General features: G+C 41.1%; 1 long non-coding RNA gene across 1 annotated transcript in view; it reads left to right on the top strand.

Annotated features, from left to right (window-relative positions):
- Positions 1-2,085: 2,085 nt before the first annotated feature.
- The window catches only part of LOC308557640, a 45,827-nt gene continuing 29,568 nt past the window's right edge, over positions 2,086-18,344 (top strand). The window contains exon 1 of the long non-coding RNA XR_013998867.1: positions 2,086-2,496. This is a non-coding gene — a long non-coding RNA (uncharacterized lncRNA). The remainder of the gene's footprint in view (positions 2,497-18,344) is intronic.

The raw sequence follows: 18,344 nt of genomic DNA, 5'->3' as shown, positions 1-18,344 counted from the left end.
AGCATGTGGCCGAGACTGCCCTTTGGCCGCCCCATGGTGGGAGTGAGGGTAGGAGGAAGCCTGGGATTGGCCAGAGCCTTTGAGCGAGGCCCTTCCAGTGTTCACTAGGTGACACTTTATATGACTCAAGCTCAGGCACTGCTAGTGATGTGATGATTTTGGCATAAAAATATAATATTAAGGTTAATTGAAACAAGTGGAGTCTATGAGGAGAATCAACTTCTAATGGATGAGTTGACAGAAAGTGTAGGACAACCCGATGGAAGGGGTCCAGCAGTTAATCAGCACCAGGGTCATTCACAGGAGCAGAACACAGAGGGCTGGTGGTGGGTTCCAAGGCAATGAAGCTCCTCGGCGTCCTGCAGAAGGTCGCCAAGGACATAGGCTCCACTCCTAGGGAACGAAGCTCCAGTGGTTCCACCAACGGTAGTAAAACACCAATAACAACACATAGGTTGTTTGTAACCTCATAGACCAGATCAGTCTATCCCACTATGGGAGAGGGTATTATATAATCTCGGCCAAGTGAGGCCTGAAATACACTTTTTCAGAGGCAATCGCCAAGTTCCAGCAACAAACTGAAGTCTAGAAAAAGGAACAACCTAACAGCTAAGCAACCTAACAGCTCAGTTATGCAATAAGAAAAAGCTCGTGTAACTGTTGGCTTGGATCTAAATCACTTTGGGAGAAAAAAAAATGGAGTTTTGTACCCCACCCAGGAAATGTTTAAAACTCCAGAACCTCACTGAATTGTGGGGTCTGGTGAGAATTTTGACCTAGAAGGTAGCAAACTAATATTACTGAAACATTAGATGTCAAAATAAGCTCATCCGTAATCCTAGGGAGGCATAACACAACTTTAATGAAGAAATAAATTTAACATATGGCATTAGATATTTAGAATAAAGTTAAATGTTGTAATAAGTTTTATTATATTTACGTATTCAAGAGAATAAATCATATTGGGTTTGCAATTTCAGTTTAAGGGAATTTAATCAAATTTTATATTAATGCCAAAAGGCTCGAACCGTTGAGCATTAAGCAAAGTTCATATCACGGTGGGTGTTCCTCTCTGTGCAAAAGTCTCTCAGACATTAAAGACTGATCAAGGTCTGGGGAGAGGGGGACCTGACTCACACGGCCCGGTGTGCTGGGAAGATTTGTGTCTTTGTCACTCCGGTTGCCCTAACAAGTACCACAGGCTAGGGGCTCAGACAGCAAAAGTGTGCTTCCTCGCAGCTCTGGAGGCCGGAGGTCTGAGCTCAAGGTGTCAGCAGGGTGACTGCACCCGACGGCCTCTGTCCCCTGGGCTCGTAGATGACACTTCTCCCACTGCCCCTCTCTGTCTATCTGTGTCCTAATCGCCTCTTCTAATAAGTTCACCGCACTGGATCAGGCTCCCCCCATATGGACTCCGTTTGCCTCAACTGCCCCTTTAAAGGTACGGTCACATCCCGAGGGGCGCATGAATTTTGGAGGGACACGCTTCGGTCACAATGGTTCCTAAAACCCAAGAGGCTGGGTGAGGACCTTTCCCTGCAGGCGAGAGGACTCAGCCTTGGAAAGTCGCTGAGAGGGCAGCTCTGGGAGGGAGAGAAGGAATCCTGAGACCAGGGGAGCTGGAAGCAGCAGGACAGCAGGACGCGGTCCCGAGGGGGGGAGGGGGGACCGGGCACGGCCCCCAGGGCACTTTAAAACTTCTCAGTGCCCAGGCCGTACCTAAGGACAATTCAGTGGGGTGCCTGGGATGAAACTTGGGCCTCAGTAACTCTTCCAAGTCCCCGTGATTCCTTAGTGCCGCCAGGGTTGGCAGCCTACCGCCTGATCGGGAGCCGCGGGCTGCGGTTCCCCGCAGGAGGAAGGTCACGCGGGGAGCAGCGCCCCGCCCCGCCCCACGCGGAGCCGCCGCAGGCCCCTCGGTCGCCCTCACCGGGGCCAGGGGGTCACGGGAAAGACCCCGGTATAACCGCCCCCGAGAAGCACCGAGGCCGACTCCCCGCACGCCCCACGCCCCCGGCCCCGCCCCCCGACCCGCGCGGCCGGGCGTTTCCCCTGCGGCGCCCAGCCCCGCCCCGCGCGCCCCGGGTCTCGGGAACAAAGACAAAGGGGAGAGGCGGCGAGCTCCGGGAGCGCGGGGAGGCCACCCCAGCGCGCCGGAGTGTCGGGGCGCGCGCTGCGCCCCGTCCCCGCGCGACCCCCAGCAGGGGCGCCCCGACTCGGTCTGAGCCCGGACGACCCCGACCAGAGGCTCCCTCTCTGGGCTGTTCCGGGAGACGCGGCTCAGCTCCTCAGATCCGTGCAAAGAAAATACGTGGCCGAGGCGCGGGCTATTTCAGAAGCTGCTGACTCGCGGCTTCCTGGGAACCCGGCGCGTTCGCCCCGCGCTGTCCTCGTCTCCGGCCCGCGAGGGTGGCCTGAGCGCCGGCCACTCAGACGTGTTTTCAAAAACATGCAGCCCTCGTGCAATGAAACTGAGCAATGCTGGCGACGTATACGGTAAAACCCGCTTGGCAACTTTATAAAACTGCAAGTGGCTTTTAATTAGGAAAATTGGTCCCCAGGATACAATAAAATCATGCATACAGCCAAATTTTAAAATTGCATTTTCAGAGAAAAATGTGGCACCCTAAAAAGGCATAATATTACCAAAATCTCAATATTATTAGTATGGTATATTCAAAATAAACTGCAGGGAAAGTGAAAGTATTCTACAACTATGCTTCTCAAATTTTAATTTGCATGAGAATCACCTGGGGATCTAGTTAAGTCTGATTCTGGCAGGGCCCGCGAGGCTGCGTTTCTCACAAGCTCTCAGGGGATGCTGTGGCTGCCAGGCTATGGACCAAGGTCCTTGCAAGCTTGCTTTCCTCCCGTAGTCGTGCCCTGTCCAGAGGTAGCAGTTCCTAAAGCTTTACTTCCTCACTAACATTTCCATCGGCTTTGAGCAGTCTTCAAAGTCACAACTTTGCGTCTCTTGGCATTATGTCTTTCCCAACTCCTTCCCACACGCTTGTTGTTTCAACGACTTAAGGGATCTCTATAAAAAATGTTTCCCTTACCACCACTTTTATACTCGATTATTATAGTCTATAAAAAGAAAAATGCATAAAGGTTGTCAACTCCCATTATTAGCGAGCAAACAGACTTCTCCCAGGGCCCGACAGGAGGTGAGCTAGGAGGACAGCTGCTGACACTTAGCACCGTCACCCACAGCACCTCCCCTAACAAATGGCAGCTACTGCTGAGGACTTGCTACTGGTCAGACGTTGTGGTAAGTGATTATTAATTTATTTTTCCTTTTGAATCCTCACCCCAGGGTATGTTTTTACTGATTTTTAGAGAGGGAGAGAGAAAGAGAGAGAAACATTGATGGGTTGCCTCCCCTACACACCCCCACCAGGGATCAAACCCACAACCTAGGCCTGTGCGCTGACGGGAATGGAACCTGCCACCTCCTGGTGTACAGGACGACACTCCAACCAACTGAGCCACCCACCAGGGTGGTAAGTGATTTACTGAAATTATTTTAATTAATCATTATGAGAACCCTATAAAGAAGGTATTTATTTTATTTAGCCGACAGTTGCACAATGCTTTCTGTGTGCCAGGCCCTGCTCTAAGCGCTCCACAAACATGCACTCTACCCATCCTCATAAACTGTAAGGGTGGGGCTATGATTACACTCATTTTACAGATGGAGAGGCTAAGGCGTAGGGAAGGTAAGCAATGTGACCAAGTTACCTAGTTAGAAGGAGGTGGGGTGACTAGAACCTATGCAGCCTGCCTTCCAGACCTCCTGCTAAACATAGGAGGGATTAAGTGAGAAAGACAGAAGTCAGGTAGCTTTTCTCAGGTCTCGCTGCCCATTAGAAGAGACAGTGGACTGGCCCCCTGTTCCCCTGAAAGTGCGAGGGGCCTCTAACCACTGCATGTTGCCTCTATAGCAGGAAGAACCACTGAGGAACGTTTGATTCTGTGGCCAGTGACCTGCATATTTAACTGATCATTTCTATCTTTATTAAAGACTAGTAAAATTTAAAACCATGATCTTATGTGCTTAAAAGTGGTTTAATATATTAGGTCATGTCTGAAGTTTAAATATAACATTTTAATGCATACAGATATAGAGGGAGCAGGAAGTTGTGTGAGCAAGTAATCCACTGGCAGCAGCAGAAACAAGCTTGTCTCATGAAATCCTCAAATTCCATCTGTTCAGTGGGTTGTGACCCTTCGAGGAAGCTAACAGTTTAGAACTCCAGATATGTAAAACATATTTAGTTAAAACCAGTAATGCTTCCAATTTCATTATGTATAATTAGGAAATGTCTATTCGGACATAAATTATGTTAACCTATCTTTTGTAGAGAACATATGGTTAGTTCTTGCTTTTCTAAATAAGAAATCCAGCTAAATAGTTCTATGCCTTTTAATTGGGTTGTATAACCCATCTACATCTAATGTAATTTTTGATACAATTGGATTTGGTCTACATCTTACTATTTATTTTCTATGTGCACCTCTTTTCCTGGCTTCATAAGAGCTATCAAATATATTTGGGTATTCCATTTAGATTCCTCCATTTTTTAGATATATCTCTAATTTTTTATTGGTTGGTCTAAAGAATATAATCTATATCTTAATTTATGACAGTCTATTTAGACTTAATACTGTCCCATTTCATTCAAAGCAGAAGAATTTGCAACGGTATAATTTCATATATGCCACCCCATCCTTTGTGCTATCATTGGCATATATTTTACATTTTTGTAGATAACAAACCTCAAAATACAATGTTATACATTTTTGCTTTAAACAGTCATCTTTAAAATAACTTAAGAGAAGAAAACAGCTGTTTATATTTATTCTAATATTTACTGTTTCCAGTGCTCTTAATTCCTTCCCCTCAATTCACAGTTCCATTTGGTGCTGCTTCACTTCAGCCAGAGGATTTCGTTTAATATTTTTTGTAGTACAAATCTATTCGTGACAAATTCTCTCAGCTTTTATTTATCTAAAAATGTCTGGGTTGACAGTTTTTATTTTCTTGCAGCACTTTAAAATGTCATTTCATTGTCTCCTGGCCTCCATTTTTTCCCCTCTGAAGAGAAGTGATCTGTCACTTGTGCTATATTTTCCCCTGTATGTCATTTTTTTTTTTCTCTAGCTGATTTCAAGATTTTCTATCTTTAGTTTTCAGCAGTTTGATGGTAATTTTGCTAGATGTGGTTTTCCTTGTATCTATCTGCTTGGAGTTTGCTGAGACTCTTGGATCTCAAAGTTGATGTTTTTCACCATTGTTTCTTTAAATATATTTTTCTGCCCCATTTTCTATCTTCTCTCCTGAGACTCCAATTACCATATGTTAGACCCATTGATATTGTTCCATAGGCCACTGAGTCTCTATTTTTAAAATTTTTTTTCTCTCTGTTCTTTAGATTTGATAATGTCTATTGATCTGTCTTCAAGTTTATTGACCCTTTCTTCTTTTTAATATGCTGTTAAGTAATTTACTTTAATTTCTTATATTTTATTTCCAGAAATAGAATTTCCATTGCTTTTTTTTATTTTATTTTATTATGGTGTCCCTTTCTTTGCTGGCATTTCTCATCTGTTCAATTATTATGATGTCTTTTCTTTTAAGCCCTTGAACATATTTATAATAGCTATTGCAGAGTCCTCATCTGCTAATTCCAGTATTTAATACCGGGGTTGATTTCTACTGAAGGCTTTTCCTTTTAGCTTCATATAACATTTTCTTGTTTCTTTGCAAGTATGCCTGTTATCAATTTATTGTCCCTTAAATCCAAATTTACCTTTTAGTACCTGCTCTGTAAAAGTGAACTGACTGTGTAAGCATTTCTTCTACACAGTGAGCATGGTGTTAAGTTTTATTAGTGAAGAGGCTGGACAAACATTGCAGAAGGGAGGGCACTTTTCTTCCTTACTCTCATATGCTTAATTGTTTTCGATCTCTCCTGTCCCAGTGTCCATCAGTATGCATGTGGGTGGGAACACCCAGTGCTACACTGCCCCAGGTGTGTGCCTAGAGCACACAGTCCTTTCGTGCCCTATCTCAGGCCTGATGACTTTCACTCTGCAGCCTTCCTGATGTGGACAATGGCACACTTCAGGTCTTATCCTGGGAAAGGTGCCTCAATTCCTTTCGTACAGCTGCCCCTAGCCTCAATTTGCTTATATCCCAAAGCACTGTTTCCTGCTTTCTTCCTGAGGTAGATACCACTATCCTTCAGGCCTTGTGCTGGCAGGAAGGGGTGCTCCATCTCTGCCTTGACTTGCCTGCACCCCAAGAGTTATTTTCTAAGATCTTCCAAACATGGACGCTGCATACCCAGGCTGCATCGCTTTGCCAGCAAGCAGGCTCCTAACACCCTGACTTTCTCTTTGTACCCACCTGCCAGTCTTGACTCACCTGTGCACTGGAAGACTGCTTCCTGCTGCCTTGTGATATAGACCAGGCCTGGATTGAGGAACCCAGTGGGCTTCTCTGACATCCACTGTACTACGACCATACCTTCTCCAAGGAGATATGAACCCCAGTTTTAGGAAGGGAACCCCCTTCCAAGTTTGTTCTTTCTTGAATATTCCCTCAGCCTCAGAGTAGTTCTCTTTGGAACCCCCCCTTTAGAGGTTTCTTTACAACTTTATAGTTACTCTTCTATAATAACTTAATTCTTTATATTACACACTTTATGTTCAAACTACTGTATGCTTTCTGTCCCCTGATCAGATTCAGACTGATATATCCTATCTAGTCATTTAAAAAACTGTATAGTGTGTATTATGATTGATATGTTATAGAGACTCTGGATTGTGTTATCTTCCTCCGAGGAGTATTGCTTTTTTCACTGATTACCTTGAATTTCTGTAGACTTGGATTAATGCCTGTGAGCACAGGTCTGTTTCAGTTTGAGGTATTTACCAAGTCCTTCTAATTTTGCAGAACTCAAAATTTTAAATTCAGTCTCCCTATACTCTGCAGCAAATGAAATGTCTGCTTAACTTTATGGTCTTCTAGCTCTTGCTTTCCCCTGGGCTCCTTGAAGTCTCTCCCACATATGCAGAGTTTAGAAATCAGTCAGGAATTTGAGGTGAGCTTCTCCACAGATTTAGGGCTCCCCTTCTGTATGTCCCTCTTTTCTGGGATTTCCTCCTTTAATTTTCAGGTGTGTGTGTGTTTTTTGGTTTTTTTACAGTTTGAGGCTTAATTCTTTGACATTTCAAGCCAACAAAATAGCTGTTTTCCACTTGAATTTTAGCCACTCTGCCAAGTTCAAACTGGGGTTTTTGCTTTCAGTGGCAAAACTATATCAATGCGAATCTCATCCTTCATTATTCTCTTCCATTTCTGCCAGAGTTTGGTTGTTCTCTGCTGCTTTATGATGGTAGTTTTAAAATATTTTTCACATGCCTGGGTTCTGGGCTCAATCCTCAGTCGGGGGCGTGTAGGAAGCAGCCTATCAATGACTACTCTCTCACCATTGATGTTTTAACTCTCTTTCTTCCTTTCTCTGAAATCAATAAAGATATATTTAAAAAAATAAAACTAAAACAGATTAAGAGTTCAAATGCATACTGCATTTTAATAAAATTGGGAGATACCAACACTGATTGCATAAATTCTATGTTTTAAGACTATCTGCAAACTGCTCTCCTAATGTACAACTATCTCTGGTTATATTCGAAGTACCCTAATCCAGAGGGGCCTCTCTGGGTGATAGCTAACATTCTGTGATTTTTTTAAAATTTATTTTTATTGTTGAAAATATTACAGATATTCTGCTTTTCCCCCATTGATTCCCTCCACCCCACATCTGCCCCCTGAGGCCTTCACCACTCTATTGTCTGTGTCCTTGGGTTATGCATATATGCTATATAAGTTATACACATATATGCGTATAATCTCTCCCCACCTCCACCTTCCCACTGAGATTCATAAGTCTGTTCCATGCTTCTGTGTCTCTGGATCTATTTTGTTCCTCAGTCAATTTTGTTTATTAGATTCCGCATGTGAGTGAGATCATGTAAAACTGAATCAGAAAACCTGAATAGGCTAATAACAACTGATGAAACTGAAGCAGTAACAAAAAAAAACTCCCAGCAAACAAACGCCGTGGTTCAGATCAGTGCATTAGGAGACAGGGTAGAAAAAAATCCTCACAGGGGAGCTCTCTAATTCTTTAAGTTGTAGGGTTAGGTAGTCTACTAAAATTTTTTCCTGTTTGTTGAGGTAGGCCTGTAGTGCTATGAACTTCCCCCTTAGGACTGCTTTCACTGTGTCCCATGGATTTCTGGTTGTTGTGTGTTCAATTTCATTTGTTTCCAGGAAGCTTTTATTTCTTTCTTGATCTCTTTGGTAACCCATTCATTGTTTAATAACATGTTATTTAGCCTCCATGTGTTTGAATGTTTTTGAGTGTTTTTACTGTCGTTCATTTCTAATTTCATGCCATTTTGATTTGAGATGCTTGATATGATTTCAATCTTCTTGAACTTGTAGAGACTTGTTTTGTGTCCTAACATTGGTCTATCTTTGAGAATGACCCATGTGCACTTGAGAGGAATGTATATTCTGCAGCTTTGGGGTGAAATCTTCTGTAAATATCAATTAAATCCATCTGATCTAGTGTGTCATTTAGTCACTGTTTCTGTGTTGACTTTTTGTCTGGAAGATCTATCCAGTGAAGTTAGTGGGGTGTTAAAGTCCATGACTATGACTGTATTGCTGTTGATCTCCCCCTTAAAGTCCTTAAGGTTATTATTGATAGGTCCTTATTTATTGCCATTTTAATTCTTTATGCCTATGTTTCTCTATTTCTTCTTATTATTACAGCAGTCCCTTTAACATTTCTTGCAATGCTTCTATTTCAAGGGCTAATTACAGCAGTCCCTTAAACATTTCCTGCAATGCTGGTTTGGCGGTCATAAATTCCTTTAGCCGTTTTCTGTCTGGAAAGCTCTTTATTTTATCATCTATTTTGAATGATAGCCTTGCTGGATAGAGTAGTCTTGTTTTCAGATCCTTGTTTTGAGTTTCCTTGAATACTTCATGCTATTCCCTTCTGGCCTGTAGAGTTTCTGATGACAAGTCAGCTGACAGCCTTATGGGAGCTCCTTTGTAGGTAACAGATTGCTTTTCTCTTGCTACCTTTAAGATTCTCTCTTTGTCTTGAATTTTTGACATTTTAATTATGATGTATCTGGGTGTTGTGCTTTTTGGATTCTTCTTGTTTGAAGCTCTCTATGCCTTTTGAATTTGTGCCACTTTTTCCTTGACCAGCTTAGGGAAGTTTTCTGCCATTATTTCTTCAAACAGGTTCTCTAACCCTTGCTTACTTTCAAACTCCACTGGCACTGCTATGATGCAAATATTGTTATGTTCCATGTTGTCCCACATCTCTCTTAGACTGTCCTTCTGTTTTTAAATTGTTGGGTTTTTTTCTTTTTGGTTCTCTGATTGAGTGATTTTTTTCTACCCTGTCTTCTAATTCACTGATCCGATCCTCAGCTTCCTCTAATCTGCTGTTTATTCCGTCCAATGTAGTCTTTATTTCTGCTATGTCATTCTTAATTTACTTCACAGTTTCCATATCTTTTTTCATGCTGTTGAGCATCCTAGCAATCAGTGTTCTGACCTCTATATCTTATAGATTGCTTATCTCAATTTCATTTAGCTCGTTTTCTGGAGAATTCTCTTGTTCTTTCATTTGGGGCTTTTTTTCTTTTTCTTTTTTTTTTTTGTCTCCCCACTTTGGCTGCCTATTTGGGTTTGTTTCTATGTATTAGGTAGGCCTGCTAGGACTCTTGGTCTTTTTGGATGGTCTCTGGTGCAGGCCAATGTCACACACTGTTTGTAATTTGCCTTGAGTACCCTGTTTGGAGCTATCAACAACCCACATCTTGAGGTCCCCTCTTTTGGGGCTGAGTGCATTTGGACAGGACCAAGATGCACACCAAAGTCTGCTTTTCCAAGGCCCAGGTCCAGAAGCAGATGAGGCAGATTCAAAGCACTCTGAAGTCTACCTCTGCCTGCAGGCTGATTAATCTGATTCTCTTAATGAGCCTCAGGCTGTTGAAACTCCACGGGGTGGGGTGAGAGGTTTTCCAACAGGGTGGGGCAATTGCTTCACCCTGAGGCACAAGCTGCTTGGAAGGTAAATTTCTGCCTTTGCAGTGCTGAGGAATGACTCAACACAGGAATCCAGAGGGGTGCCCTCTGAGCTCTATCTCCAGAGCCCACAACCCCAGATCCTTCCCACACAGCTCCAGTCCACTTTGCCCTGCCTCTACTGGAGCCAAGGTGAGTGGCTGCACAGTAAACTTTGTGCTTTGGCTCTTTAAGAGGGTGCCTGCATTTCCAGCTGTCTCTCCCTGGCAGACAGAAATCTGGTTGCTTTTCACAGCCAGATGTTATGTGAGCACTTTTCTCAGTTCTGGTGCTCTGGGCTGGGAAGCCCAGCCTGAGGTTTAGGCCCCAGAGTCCTCAGTGGGAACCCCCCACAGTTGAGATATGCCTCCGGACCTTCAGCTGCTGCCTGTGGGAGCCCAGCCAGCCCTCTTGTGCCTCCACACTTCCTACCCATCTGTATGCAGTCTCCACTTTTCCTCCTTGGTTATGAGGGTGCTCTCCAGCTCGTCTTCAGTTGCAGTTGATTATTCAGGATGTTTTTTTCTATATTTTAATTGTAATTCCAGCTTGGTCCAGGGAGAGTGTCAGTGTAGCTTCCACTCAGTCCGCTGCCATCTTTAATCCTCCACATTCTGTGATTCTTAAAAGGGACAGAAAGATCTTCTCTAAAAGATATAACCCTGGGATTCATAACCTTTCTTTCTTGCCTCTTAGACATCTCACTGCACATTCTGCATGCACAGAAAGCTCAAGGCCACATGCTATTATTTATCCAGTTACAGAGAGTTGTATTCAGTATAGGTAATTACAAGATTAGGGACACACATTACCCAATTCCTTTTGACATGACTAAAAGCATGGACTCATCTTTTCCAGCTTGGCCAGGCGTATGGCTTCTCTACCTTGATTCAAGTGCAGACATGGCTGGTTACTCCTGTTTTCACCAGGCTCTAGTTCAATGGTCGGCTGTCTTCTACAGGACCCATTTGAGCCTGGGAACAGCAAGCCTTTTTTCAGTGTGGGCTCTCAGTCAGTTCTGGGTGTTTTGGGCTGAATCTGGCCTTGCTGTCACCCTCATCCATTGTTGCTAGTCTTTGACTGTCAATACATGATTCTGTAGCTTCCTCTGAAGTTGTTGGCTGGTTCTGTGACACAATATCTACACCCAGTTTGAATAAATTGGTTGTTAATATACGACATTTTATTGATAAAGCTATATCAGTTCTAAAAAAGCTGGGTAAGGCATTCTCTTTTGTGCAATTCTGAGCTTGAGAAATGTGTGAGGTGGTCCTCATCAAGTCCAGGTTTCGACTGCATATACTAGCCACACGTGGGGATGCTTATTACCAAAGCACTTCCTTGCCTTCGATTTTATGTATTCTGACCTTGGTTTTCTAAAAAGACAAAACAAAATGAAATGAAAAATATAGGATTGGAAATGGGTTGAATAGTGAGGGTAAATAAAATTTTCATTAGGCTTTCCAGAAAGGAACGGAAAGAAGTTAGTACATAAAGAACTAGCTGAAGAGACAGAATAAGCATGAATATCACAGAGAAATAATAAAAATCTTTGAAAAAGTTGCTTGAATGCCCAGAAAGCATCTTTCATTCTGGAAATGAGTTGCTAGGCAGGAACTGCAGTCTTTCAGTCTAGCATGATGAATGACATCATCTCATCACACAGCTTGTGGAACTGATCATCACAGAGACCTAGAAATGCCCTTTCAGGAGCTGTGTCAGGGCCAGCCCCCTACTAGCAACTGGCAATTATGCTGAGGCATTTGAAAAAATGCTTATGTGAAAATTTACCTTGAAACCTGGCAGAAATGTTTTGAAAAATACATTTAAGAGGACAGGATAAAATATATCTCTTTCAAAATATTGTTTCTTTGAAATAAATGGGAAGCTTTAAAACTGATCTGCTTTATCCACACTGTGCAGGTGATGTATACTCCCATTCCTGTGAAGTGAAGGCCCGAGTATTAAAAGATGTATCTGGAGTCATGAGTCAGGGAACAGTCGGCTGACTTCCAACTCAGAGATTAGATTGTTTCTGGAATTCTTGGGGAGATGTTTGGAAGCTCCAGTTCCTGTAAAGGCATGTAGGCCTTCCGCCTCACTGGGCAACCTCCTCAGGGTACACACACACAACATGTGCTGCACCTTTCCCTTTAGAATGAGATCTAAAAAATTTGAACTATGCAGGAAAATGATATTTTAACTATTCTGAGAAAACTAATGTGAGCAATGTAATAGGATCCTTAGCTCTTGGCAAATAAAGTTAGGATCCTGGAATGTGATTGAAAAGTGACTCTAAACTGAAAACGTTGCCCTATTTTGCTTCGACGGCCCCAAGAAGATGAAACAAAACAACAATGAAATGCAAAGAATCATTGAAGAAGACATTAAAAATGAAAATAAACAATATCCTGACTGTTTTTTGAACCTCAAAATATCATATGTTGTTTGGGTGATTGCATTTAAAGAAATAAAACAGGTAAGAGAAGGTGAGAACACTGTTGGAGTGGAACTCAGAGGTTATCTCAAAGCCTGCTGTGGATAAATAAGAAGAAAATATTACATGCTAAAATGTTACTTCTGATTCCTTGATGCAGAGCTACCAGCCTACCCACCTACCTGGCCTGCAACCTTGATGTGGTGCACCTGGCCCTGCCATTGTGACCCAACACCTACCAAACACATAGGCCTGCCATCAGGACCTGGCTGATGGACCAGGGCTCTGGGACTACTGGAAACAAGGCCCTGCTCATGCCCTGCAGCCTTGACCTGGTACCCCCAGAGAACCAGCACAATAAAATGGGGAGACAAAGAAACAACACCTAAATGAAAGAAAAGGAGAAATTGCCAGAAAAAGAACTAGATAAAATAGAGGCAAGCAATTTATCAGATACAGAGTTCAAAATAATGGTTATAAGGATAATCAAGCAACTTAGTGAGAACTTCAAAAGCCTGCATAAGAATTAATTGGAAATGAAGAATGTCATAGCTGAAATAAAGAATACACTGGAAGGAATCAACAGTAAATTAGAAGAAGCTGATGGCAGAGTCAGTGAATTAGAAGACAGGGTAGATAAAAACAGCCAATCAGAGCAGCAATTAGAAAAAAAAAAACTAGCAGGAAGACAGTTTTAGGGAGCTTTGGGACAACATGAAACGTAACAACATCCACATTATAGGTATACCAGAAGGAGAAGAATCCAAGAAAGGATTAGAGAATGTGTTGGAAGAAATAATGACAGAAAACTTCCCTAACCTAGTGAAAGAGAAAGTCACTCAAATTCAGGAAACACAGAGAGTTCCAATCAATGAACCCCAAAAGACCCACACCTAGACACATCATAATTAAAATGACAAACATTAAAGATAAAGAAAGAATCTTAATAGCAGCAAGAGAGAGACAGAAAGTTACCTACAAGGGACCACCCATTAGACTGACAGCTGATTTCTCACTAGAAACACTTCAGGCCAGAAGAGAGTGGTATGAAGTATTAAAAGTAATGAAAAATAAGGGACTGAACCCAAGAATACTCTATCTAAAAAGGCTATCATTCAAAATGGAAGGTGAAATAAAGAGCTTTGCAGACAAAAAAGGCTAAAGAAGTTCATTACTACCAAACCAGCACTACAAGAAATGCTAAAGGGGCTGGTGTAAAAAGAAGAAGAAATGTAGAGAAAGAGCAGAACACAGACATAAAGAAAGAATGGCAATAAGGAAGTACCTATCAATAATAATCTTAAATGTAAACGGCTTAAATGCTCCCATCAAAAGACATAGAGTAGCTGAATGGATAAGAAAACATGACCCATATATATGCTGTCTACAAGAGACCCACCTCAGAACAAAGGACTCAAACAGGATAAAAGTGAAGGGATGGAAAAACATTTTCCATGCAAATGGAATAGAAAAAAAAAAAGTAGGGGTAGCAATACTCATATCTGACAAAATAGACTTCAAAACGAAGACCATAACAAAGACAAGAAAAGTCACTAATAATACTAAAGGGATGAATCCAACAAGAGGATATGATGCTGATAAGTATATATGCACCCAATATAGGAGCACCCAAATATATAAAAAAACTTCTGGAGGACTTTAAGGGAGAGATTGACAGCAGTACAATCATAGAAAAAGACTTTAACACCCCACTGACATCACTGGATAGATCTTCTAGACAAAAAATTAACAAGGGCACAGCAATCCTAAATGACACACTCGATCAGATGGAATTAACTGACATTTACAGAACATTCCATCACAAAGACACAGAATATACATTCTTCTTAAGTGCACATGGGACATTCTCAAAGATAGACCACATATTAGGACACAAAGCAAGTCTCTACTAGTTCAGGAAGATTGAAATCACATCAAGCATCTTCTCGGATCAAAATGACATGAAATTAGGAATCAGCAACAGTAAAAACACTCAAAATATTCAAACACATGGAGGCTAAATAACATGTTATTAAACAATGAATGGGTTACCAAAGAGATCAAGGAAGAAATAAAAAACTTCTTGGAAAAAAATGAAAATGAACAGACAAGAACCACAAATCTATGGGACACAATGAAAACAGTCCGGAGAGGGAAATTCATAGCACTACAGGCCTACCTCAAAAAACAAGAAAAACTTCTAATAAATTATCTAACCCTACAACTTAAAGACTTAGAAGGTGAACAACAAGAAAAACCCAAAGTAAGTAGGAGAAAAGAAATAGTAAAGATCAGAGGGGAAATAAATGACATAGAGACTAAAAAAACAAAAACAAACAAAAAAACAAAAGATCAATGAAACCAAGGGCTGGTTCTTTGAAAAGATAAAGAAGATTGATGCACCTTTAGCCAGACTTACCAAGAAACAGAGAGGACCCAAATAAATAAAATAAAAAATGCAAGAGGTGATATAACAACTGTCCCAGCAGAAATACAAAGGATCATAAGAAAATACTATGAGCCAACAAATTGGACAACTTGAGTGAAATGAACAAATTCCTAGAAATGTACAATCTTACAAAGCTGAATCAGGAAGAATCAGAAAATCTGAATAGGCTGAAAACAACTAATGAAAATGAAGCATTAATCAAAAAAACTCCCAGCAAACAAAAGTCTGGGACCAGATGGATTTACAGGTGAGTTTTACCAAACATTCAAAGAAGAAGTAACACCTGTTCTCCTCAAACTATTCCAGAAAATTCAAGAGGAAGGAAGCCTCCCAAGCTCCTTTTGTGAAGCCAGCATCACACTAATCCCAAAACCAGATAAAGACACTACAAAGAAAGAAAATTACAGACCAGTATCCCTGATGAACACAGATGCTAAAATCCTCAACAAAAGATTAGCAAACCAGATCCAGCAATACATTAAAAAGATCGTACACCACGGCCAAGTGGGATTTATTCCAGGGATGCAAGGATGGCACAATATTCACAAATCAATAAATGTGATACATCACATAAACAAAATGAAGGACAAAAATCATATGATCATATCCATAGATGCAGAAAAAGCATTCGACAAAATCCAGCACCAATTTCTGATAAAAACTCTCAGCAAAGTGGGAATAGAGAGATCATACCTCAACATAATAAAGACCATATACAACAAACCTATAGCCAACATCATACGCAATGGGCAAAAACTAAAACCATTTTCCTTAAAACAGGAACAAGACAGGGTTTTCCTCTTTCACCACTCTTATTCAACATAGTACTGGAAGTCCTAGCCACAGTGATCAGACAAGAAGAAAACAAAAAAGGTACCCAAACTGGAAAGGAGGAAGAAAAACTGTCATTACTGGCAGATCACATGATATTGTACATAGAAAACCCTAAAGACTCAACCAAAGTAGTACTAGATTTGATAAATGAATTCCGTAAGATAGCTGGTACAAAATTAACATCTGAAAATCGACAGCATTTTTATACACCAACAATGAACTCTCAGAAAGAGGAACTAAAAGAACAATACCATTTACCACAGCAACTAGAAAAATAAGATACATTGGAATAAACTTAACCAAGGATGTAAAAAACCTGTACTTGGAAAACTACAGGACACTGAAAAAAGGTATGGAGAAAGATATAAACAAGTGGAAGAATATACCATGTTCATGGATAGGAAGAATTAATATCATTAAAATGTCCATACTACCTAAAGCAATCTATGGATTCAATGCAATTCCTATTAAAATACCAACAACATATTTCACAGAGCTAGAACAAATATTCCAAAAATTTATATGGAACCAAAAAACACCCTAAATAGCCACAGCCATCTTGAGAAAGAAGAACAGAGTTGGAGGGATCACTTTACCAGATATCAAACTATACTACAAAACCACTGTAATCAAAACAGCCTGGTATTGGTACAACAACAGACATATAGATCAATGGAACAAAACAGAGACCCCAGAAATTGAACAAGCCATTATGGTCAATTAACATTTGACAAAGGAAGCAAGAGCACACAATGGAGTAAAGACAGTCTCTTTCATAAATGGTGTTGAGAAAATGGGACAAGTACATGCAAAAAAATGAAACTAGACCACCAACTTACTCCATACTCAAGAATCAATTCAAAATGGATAAAAGACTTAAACGTAAGTCATGAAACCATAAAAATCCTGGAAGAAAACATAGGCAGTAAAGTCACAGACATCTCATGTAGTGGAATTTTCACTGATATATCTCCTAGAGCAAGAGAAACAAAGGAAAAAATAAACAAATGGGACTACATCAAACTAAAAAGCTTCTGCACAGCGAAAGAAAACAGCCTCAAAATACAAAGGAACCCCACGGTCTGGGAAAACATATTTGCCAAGGATGAATCTGATAAGGGGCTAATTTCCAAAGTGTACAAAGAACTCATAGCACTCAAGAAGAGGAAGACAAACAATCCAATTAAAAAAATGGGTAAAGGACCTGAATAGACACTTCTCCAAAGAGGACATACAGATGTCCAAGAGGCATATAAAAAATGCTCAAAGTCACTAACCATCAGAGAGATGCAAATTAAAACCACAATGAGGTATCACTTTACACCTGTCAGAATGGCTCCATCAACAAATCAACAAACGACATGTGCTGGCAAGAGTGTGGAGAAAGGGGAACCCTAGTGCACTGCTGGTGGGAATGTAGACTGGTGCAGCCACTATGGAAAACAGTATGGAGGTTCCTCAAAAAATTAAAATGGAACTGCCTTTTGACCCAGTGATCCCACTTCTAAGAACATATCCTAAGAATCCCGAAACACTAACCAGAAAGAATATATGCACCTCTGTGTCCATAGCAGCACAATTTACAATAGCTAAGATCTGGAAACAGCCCAAGTGCCCATCAGTAGCTGAGAGGATAAAAAAGCTGTGGGACATTTACACCATGGAATACTATGCAGCTGTAAAGAAGAGGGATCGCATACCCTTTGGGACTGTATGGATGGCCCTGGAGAATATTATGCTAAGTGAAATATGCCAGTCAGAGAAAGATAAATATCACATGATCTCACTTATATGTGGAATCTAAAGAAGATGATAAACTGATGAACAAAATAGATTCAGTGACATAGAAGCAGGGAACAGACTGACAAATCTCAGAGGGAAGATGGGGGTGGGTGAGTGGGTGGGAGGGGAGAGATTAATCAAAAAATTTATATGCATATATGCATAACCCAAGGACACAGACAATAGTGTGGTGAAAGCCTGGGGCAGGGAGTGGGTGGGGGCTTAAAGGGGTTAATGGGGAAAAAAGGGGACATCTGTAATAGTTTCAAGAATAAAGATAAATTTAAAAACAAACAAACAGCCACAGACTACATATAAAGAAATGGACCTGTTCGTGTGTTTGTGTTTCAATAAAATTTTTTTACAAAAAAAAAAAAGCAAGAAATAAAACCAAACCATAGAAAGCTTGCAGAAGAGTAGAGGAGACTGATATGCAGCAATGAGGGACAACCTTCTCCCCAAGAAAGACTTAGAGGCCGATGGAACCCAATACATATAAGAGGAGAGGCTGTGGTTAGATGAACAGACTCACCAAGAGCAAGTTTATCAGACCCAGAGCTTCTGTAAAGTTAGAAAAGGTGCAAATTAGGATAAATAAAAGGAAGCCTTAATTTGCACAGTAGTTAGTAAGTTTTATGCAAATCCTCGCTACAGAGTAGTACTCATGGCAACCAGAA

This window comes from Miniopterus schreibersii (genome assembly GCF_964146895.1).
Source record: "Miniopterus schreibersii genome assembly, chromosome: 5".
Classification (NCBI taxonomy): Eukaryota; Metazoa; Chordata; class Mammalia; order Chiroptera; family Miniopteridae; genus Miniopterus; species Miniopterus schreibersii.
This window is presented reverse-complemented; position numbering and strand designations above follow the sequence as displayed.